This window comes from Cynocephalus volans, chromosome 5 (assembly GCF_027409185.1).
Source record: "Cynocephalus volans isolate mCynVol1 chromosome 5, mCynVol1.pri, whole genome shotgun sequence".
In the NCBI taxonomy this organism is placed as follows: Eukaryota; Metazoa; Chordata; class Mammalia; order Dermoptera; family Cynocephalidae; genus Cynocephalus; species Cynocephalus volans.
Genome location: NC_084464.1, coordinates 138,484,524 through 138,493,334, shown reverse-complemented (window position 1 = coordinate 138,493,334; position 8,811 = coordinate 138,484,524).

Sequence of the window (8,811 nt, the reverse complement as noted above, 5' to 3'; positions counted from 1 at the left end):
CGGGAGGCTCGGGCCGAGGCCGTGCTCCCTGCACGGTCAGCCTCCGCCAGGCAGGGGGAGCCGAGCCCGGAGACAGGGTGGCGGGGCCCGTGGCTGCCCGGCTTTCCTCCCGCCCTCGCCCTGTTTTGAAAGGAACGCGCACGCAGAGGTGCCCACCGTGGGGAGCCGGGGTGGAGCAGGCCGGAGCAGCCGGCTGGCGCGGTTTCTGTGGAACCGGTTTGGGCGCTCCTCCCGCGGGCCACGCCCGCGCTGCGAGCCGCTTCGGCTGCTGGTCTCCTCCTGAGCAGCGGCGTGAGCGGCCGCCTGCCCCGCGCGGGGGTCTCGGCGCGGCTGAGCCCAGAGAAGGGCGGGAGGGAGCATCTGCCCGCACCCCTGCGGCCGTGCGCCCCACGCGTGGGTCGGGTCGGGCGGCCTGGCCAGGGCAAGCGGCCCTACTCACACCTAGACGGCGACCTAGGTCCCAGGCGGCCTTCAAGGCCACCGGCGGGCGGAGATGATGGGGAATCTTGAACTGTTCTGGTTTCTTGGTTTTTTTCCCCAAAATGACCCCTGTGAGTCATTCCACCAGACCTAACAGGATGGGGGCGTGGTGAGGGCGCCAGCCAGACCCTAGGGCTTTTTAAAATTTTTAGTTAGATGTACTCTTTATTTTTTCCAAGAGATGAGACATAATTCACGTATCATACAGTTCACCCATTTAAAATGTACTGTTCAATGGTTTCTAGTATATTTACAGTCGCGCAACCATAACCACAATTTTCTAACATTTTCATAACCTTCCCCACCCCTTTAAAGAAATCCCCTTTAGTTACCACTTTCCAATGCACAATCCACCAGACCTGGACAACTTCTAGTATACTACTAATATAGGCTTGTCTGTTCTGGACATTTCCTATGAATGGAATCATACTAGTATGAGGAACTTTGTCACTAGTTTCTTTCACTTAGCAAAATATTTTCAAGCTTCTTCTAGGTCGTAGCATGTATCAGTACTTCATTCCTTTTTATGGCTGAACAATATTCCCTTGGATAAACATTTTATTCATTCATTGACGGACGTTTGGGTTTTTTCAGACTTCTGGGTTGTTTCAGACTTTTGGTTATTATAAATAATGCTGCTATAAACATTCTTGTACATGTTTGTGTGTGGATGTATGTTTTCATTTCTCTTAGGTAAATATCCAGGAGTGGAATTGTTGGGTCAAATGGTAACTCTATATTTAGCTTTCTTGGAACTGCCAGGCTTTTTTTTTTTTTTTTTTTAACCATTTTACATTCTTACCAGCAGGGTATGAGAATTCTATTTTTCCACATCTTCACCAACACTTGTTATTATCTGGTTTTTTGATTATAATCATCTAGTGGGTGTGTCTAGTGCTTTAAAAAAATTTTTTTTGAGATATTCACATTACATAAAATTCACTATTTTAAGATGCACAGTTCAGCAGTTTTTAGTATATTCACCATGTTGCTCAACCACCACCACCATCTAATTCCAAAACATTCCATCAGTTCAAAATGAAACCCCATACACTCCCATCTTTCCTCCTCACCAACCTCTGGCAGTCCTTAATCTGCTTTCTGTCTCTATGGATTTGCCTCTTGGATATTTCATACAGATAGAATCATATAATATGTGATATTTTGTGACTGACTTCTTTCACTTACTATAATGTTTTCAAGATTCATCCATGTTGTAGCGTGTACCAGTACTTCATTCCTTTTTTTTTTTTTTTTTTTTTTTGTCTTTTTCGTGACCGGCACTCACCCAGTGAGTGCACCAGCCATTCCCATATAGGATCCGAACCCGCGGCGGGAGCGTCGTGGCGCTCCCAGAGCCGCACTCTCCCGAGTGCGCCACGGGCTCGGCCCCTTCATTCCTTTTTATTGCTGGAAAATATCCCATTGTATGGGACTAGTGCTTTTAAAGCAATCGATGTTCTTTCTTTTCCTTGTCCTTCCCTCCCTCAAACAACTGTGCAGTGGCCTGTGGACTTTCTAGTGGTTATATCAAATCTATTATTATGCACAGCTAAGTTTGAATTATTTAGTGAGAGCTCAATAATGAATTTTGACATATTTTTAAAAATAGCCTGCTTATTTTAACTATGTAACAGATGTGACCCATTGCTTAGGTGACTTTGCAAAGTTAAGAATATGATTTTACTTCATTGCAGGTTTGTTTTTTTAAACAGGAAAATTAAGTAATTTACATTGTTGGTTAAGAAATCTGTTCTTTTAATCTTTAGAATGTCTTTTACAGTTTTCAATGCCTTTTTTGGGGGGAAAGCATTTTATTTGTAGAAAAACTGGGGCTAAATTTGGAGACATTCATTTTTTAGGGTTTGGGATATACAATTAATGAAGAGAACAGCAGATGACTAGGTTGAATCATCTATATTTAAAGGTGGTAATTATTCATATAAAAGAACAAAAGGAAGGAAAGAAAAGGATTTATTTCAAAATAATAAGATATAAGTTAGGACAAGTTTAATAAAATTCATAAGGTTCAAGTTTTATACCTATATTCAAAATAATCAATTTAGTTTTCTTATTGATTAATTATGGCTAGATTATGTTATTAGCTCATACTTAACCAATGTTTATATGACACTGTGAAGCAGATATTTTATTTAAGCTGTACAAAAAATTTTGAGATATATTCTATTTTTCACATTTCAAAGTCCATAAAGTGGAGGCTGAGGGGGGTAGTTATCCATATACCCAAATGTTTCTTTTTTGTTTGTTTTCCAAGTAATCTTTGTCTGCAATTAACAAGCAATATTTTAGGAGTAGGTATTTAATGGTTGCATTGGTCAGGAGAGACTAAGTTATGTTGTGGAAACAACCTTACATCTCACTGGCTGTAAGCAACAGTTGATTTCTTGCTTGTGGATGAAATCCTCATTGCCCTCTGTCCTCAAAGTCCTCACTGGGTCTGACTGACTCGTCAGGACATCCCCTCTCCATGTGATGGTGCAGTGTGGCACCTTTCTGTCCATGGCTGCCTCCACAGTCACCCCAGCTGGGGAAGAGAGCACTGGAGAGTCTTGAAGCAGTAATTTCAGCCAATTCTCATCATTCATGGTAGTTATGTTCTGTAAAGTCACCATGAACACTGAATTAGGGAGCACTGAACCATTGCTCCTAGGGGAAATACAGAGTTAGATTCCTGTGAGCCTCTGGTCACAACATTTTTGTGAACCAATCAATACATAACTTTGTTTTATGTGTGTTTCTGTATAAAGATACCTTATTTAGTATATATACATTGTTGATTCATTAACATTAAACTCATGACAAACAGCACTGTAACTCATTCCTGAATGAAGCTTATTTAACACACACATTTTCTCCCTAAGGCACATCACAGCCTTCTCGCAGTTAGGAACACTAGACAGCACTTCAGCACTGGGGACCATTTTAAACAGCGAGATGAGCAACAAAAAGTACAAAAATGCGAAAAACATGGCACTACGTAGATGTGAAAAGGACATTGTTCAGAGAATGAGAGCTGAAACAAGAAGGCAGAGCTTCACCTTATCCGACCTCAGATGGGAATGCGTGCACTGGGCAACTCAAATTTTCTGCTGCTCTATGTATGTGCATGTTTGTGAGTCACTGCAAAGTGCCGCGAGTATTCACTGTGGGGTTAGAAATGTATTTCAGCAAGTGCACAAATTTGCAAATACAGCATCTGAATAATGAGGATCAACTGTAAATCCTTCCTATAGCACATAAGCCGCTTCCATCCACATTTCATTGACCAAAGCAAAGTCACTGGATCTTGGCTAACTTCAAGGGGGCGTGAGAGTGCACCATGGGTTCTTAAAGGAGAACATGAAGTATTTGAGAGAAACACTAATGTCTATAATGCCATTCAGTCATTCATTGATTATGTACTCCATATGTGTGGCTGATTTTATTTCCCAAGGATGTAACATTATTTCCCATTCAATATTTTGTTCTTATAACATGACTTTGACACACCCATTGAGAGGTGGAGGTCTATGTTCTCCTTCCTTAGGCTTGTGACTACAGTAGAAGGAATACTGTGAGACTTCCAAGGCTAGATTATTAAAGCCTTTCACTTAGTTCTTCTTGGGACACTTGATCTTAGAATTCAACAGCCATGCTGGAGGGAAGCTCAAGCAGCTCATGGATAGCCATGGTCCTGGCTGACAGCTAGCATCAACCACTACACATGTGAGTGAGCAAGTGTTCAGATGATTCCAGCCCCTGCCATTGAGTCACCTCCACACATCCTCAAGTCTTCCCAGCTGAGGCCCCAGAGGTCACGGTGCAGACACAAGCTATACCAGTAGTACCCACATAATCTGTGAGGATAATAATTTTTTTTTTTATGATACTGTTTAGGGTGATTTATTTTTCAGGAATAATGACTTAAAGAGTATCTACTCTGTATAGTGCTGTAGTGGGTATTGCTGGGTTTTAGCAATACATAAAATTTGGTCCTGGCCTTCACACGTCAAGTCATCTTTTACTCTGGGGTCATTCTTGCACACATAACATAATTAAATATTTGCTCTTTTTATAGTTACCACTGTCTCAAATGTTATAACTACAAAATGGGTAGCAACTTGGTATTTTAACAAGAAATGTAATCTTTTCTTTTGGCTGACTTCTTTAGTTTTGATGAGAATTGTAATACACGTCCATCATTTATACGCAAAACAACACATGAAGCCCCTTCTACACTGAACACTTTGCTTAGTGCCTGATACATAATCGTTTGATAAATATTGGGTGACTGCCAGCCACAGAATATATCAGACACATACACACTGATTGAGTGTTTTCAGGAACACCTGTGACCGGCCTTTCTTATGCACCACAGAAAAGGAAGAGACATTTATTGAACTGTGGGGTTGAGGATAAAAAAGCTAAAGTCTAAAGTTGGAAATATCTTTAAAAATTAAAACATCAGTTTTAATCAGAGTTAGGCTTGATAGAACTTCTGAGACTTTGGTAGGTGTTTATGAAAACAAGAGGGGAACATCCATCCTGATTTTAAAAGGTTCATGCTTTGAAGTAAAAATAGATGATCAAACATATCACAATTAGGTAGCTTACATTCTCAAAAGCACTTAAACTAAATCCTTGATGCAACTAAGATAAAATGTTCCAAATAGATCACTTGATTAAAGGCCATTTCCCAAAAACTTAGGATAGCTAAGATGTTCCCTTAAACTCTTACATTTGGGGTTTTCACTGTTGCAATAGAATTATGATATCAACATTATTTCTTGATTAGGATGAATTAAAGAATTGGTAGGAATTAAACCTGACTCCCTAATGACATTTTCTGAATAGAGGTTTTACAGTGGTTCAAAGCCCCGCTTCCTAGAAGAGGAGCTCCTCTGCTGGGATCCTGAACCCACCTGTAAACCAGGCAATTCTCAGCCTGCTTATGCGTCCTGCACAATGGTCTCGCCAGGTAGTTCTATACCTGAGTTTGTGTCTGCATGTACAGAATGAGATCCAGGCATGGGGGAGGTGAGTAGTACATTAAAAATTGACTCCAAGATGGAGAAAAAGTTTTAGCAGTAATGCCTGGGACATCTCATCTTTTAGATCAGTGCTTCTCAAGCTGTCTGCTATGAAAGACCCTTTATTTATTTTTTTTAATCCTGTTAATCGTAAATCAGTATGTGATTCTACTGCACAAAACTATATGCAGCTCATGCTACAGGCTACTTAACCCACACGTTCTACAGTAATTTATTGGTCTACACCAATATCAGTGAGATGAGTTCACTGATCACGTGCATGGATTTTGTAAAAATGTTAATTTGCTGTAAATGTCCCTAAACACTGACTCTCAATTTCTCTAATTATCTTATCTCAGACTGGTAACAAATATTTTGTGAGCCTGCACCAATTCATGGAATATGCTTTGAAGAACACTGATTTAGAGGACTGTCCCAATCTCCTGTCCAATTGGAACCTGATTTAGAGTCTCCAAACATTCTGCATTGTAGTACCTCTGGGGTTCACTCTCTGGATACCTGGCTTGCATTACACTTAGGGAGGATTATTTACATATTAACATGAATTACGTAAGATTATTTTTTATATATTTGTATTCTGTTACTCATCAATTTCTACAAATTTATATTTAAATACATTATGTAAAATTCTATTTTACTCTTGTCTTATTTATTTGATGTTTAGGAATATGAATGTTTTTTTCCAGGTTTATAATTTATTGTACAAATTGACTATTACGTGATGAGTTGACATTAGCTTCTCCAGGCATGAAAACTCAACAGATGAGGTACAGACAGGTTGGAATGCCTTGTGTTGCTTTTGCAGCTGGAGTTCCTTTAGACCTTCACTTAAGTCTAGGACAAGCAAAGCAGTGCCTCTGTATGAGCACAATTCATTCTATGTATGAGAGTGTACTTGTGGGAATATTTTTTAATACCAGTGAGCTGGAATTGGGTATTAGTTCGTGCCATGATTTCAACCTTGCCACAGTCACAAAACCTGCAGCCTGTGTCCTTCAATGTGGGCAGCCACCCCTCTGCCAGGTCCAAAGAAAGCGCCTCTTTCCTGGCTTAAACCCAAGTCTAAGAATCTGGGCTTTCATCTGAACTCTATTACTTTCTGTTGTGTGGCCTTGGACACATGACTCAGCCTCATCAGATCTGTTTTATCGTTTGTGCAAATGAATGGTATTCATCTCACACAGTATTGTGGATTCTAAGATGAAATGCCCAATTATCTCTTAGCTCAATACTTTTCATGTTCTGCCCTGACAAATGTAGTTATTAGTATGGTCTTTTGTGATAAATTAATTTTTATTCCCTCTGGAAAAATTCTGATTTCTCTTGTTTGAATTGGGATAGCCCCCTCCCAGGGCTACATTGTAACTAATGTGGGCCCACCTCACTTTTGCCTTGGTGGGTTCCTTCCGCAACACTAATTATAGTTTATTGGTACAACAATAAATATAATATTTGGTCCCCAAAATTTATTTTTTTCTTTGAATTTTAAAAGAAATGAAAACATTTTCACGGGCCCCTAAAAGTAAGATAAACTCTGGGGCTGGTGCAGGTGTGCTGATCGGACCTGGTCCCACACATGCAGTTTGGATGTTTTAGTTTCCCTGTGGCAGAGTGAGAACACATGATGTATATTATATGGGATGATAAATACAGAGAAGAGCTAATACTTGCTGTGTGCTGAAGGCAGACGTGGGTTCTAACATTGGATCATCCCAACCACCCTCTGAGGCAGGTCCTATTATTGTGATAAAGGAATAAATAATGGATAATTTAGAAACAAGAAGATCCAATGCTTGAAATCAGGATATTAAATTTTTTTCTCACCTTTTTCAGAATCCAGTTGAAGAAGAATGCTAATATTGGCCCTTTACAGCCTCCAACTATGTACATTGTTTGAGAACTTTGAGAAATTAGAGGACAAGAAGATGTATGTTAATTCTTTATATTCGCAGAGTCCAGCCTAGCAGTAAGAACACTGTGGAGCTCAAGAGGTCTGTAGCTTTTTTTTTTTTTTTTTTCCCCGTATAATGTCTTCATTTGGTTTTGGCCTCATAGAATGAGTTAGGAACTACTTCCTCTCCTTCTGTCTTTTGGAAGATATTGTAGAGACTTGGGTTTTTTTTGTTTTTGTCTTTTTAAGGTTTGGTAGAATCACTGGTGAACCCATCTGGGCTTTGCACTTTCTGTTCTGGAAGGTTTATTATTGACTCAGTTTCTTGCCTTTTGTGGTTTTAATTGAGGACTCTATATGATTCTATTTCCTCTCATTTCTTAGCATATGAATTATACTTCTTTTTAAAAACAATTTTTAGTGGTTGCTCTAGAGTTTGCAGTGTACGTTTACAGCTAATCCAAGTCTTTCAAATAACACTATACTGCCTCACAGGTGGTGCAAGTACCTTGTAATAACAAAATAATCCTAATTCTTCCCACCTGTTTATCGTTGCTGTCATTTATTTCACTTATACGTAAGCATATGTAAGCACATATATGCATAAGTATACATAATCAAGTATGGTGTTGCTATTATTATTTTGAACAAACTGTTATCTGTTAGATCCATTAAGATTAAGAAAAATAAGGGCCAGCCCATGGCTCACTTGGGAGAGAGTGGTGCTGAGAACACCAAGTCAAGGGTTAAGATCCCCTTACCAGTCATCTTTAAAAAAAAAGAATAAGAAAAATAAAATTTTAAATTTTACCTTCATTTATTGCTTCTCTAATCTTTTTCCTTCCTTTATCCAAGTTTCTGACCCATATCATTTTCCTTCTCTCTGAAGAATGTCTTTTAACTTTTCTTGCAAGGCAGGTTGATTAGCAACAAATTTCTTCAATTTGTGTTTGTCTGAGAAAGTCTTTACTTCTTCCTTACTTTTGAAGAATACTTGTGCAGGATACAGAATTCTAGGCTGGTGTTTTTTTCCTCTCAACACTTTAAATATTTTACGTCACTCCATTAGCTTGCAAGCTTTCTGAGGAGAAGCTGGATATAATTCTTACCTGCTCCTCTATAAGTGAGGTGTTTTTTTCTCTGGCTTCATTCAGTATTTTTTCTTTATCCTGGATTTTCTGCAGTTTGAATGTGATAGGTTAGGTATAGTCTCTGGGCATTTTTTCATGCTTGATGTTCTCTGAGCTTCCTGGATCTGTGGTTTGGTGTCTGATGTTAATTTGGGGAAATTTGCACTCATTATTGCTTCAAATATATCTTCTGTTTCTTTCTCTCTTCTCCTTCCAGCATTCCCATTATGCATATGTTACGCCATTTGTGGTTGTCCCA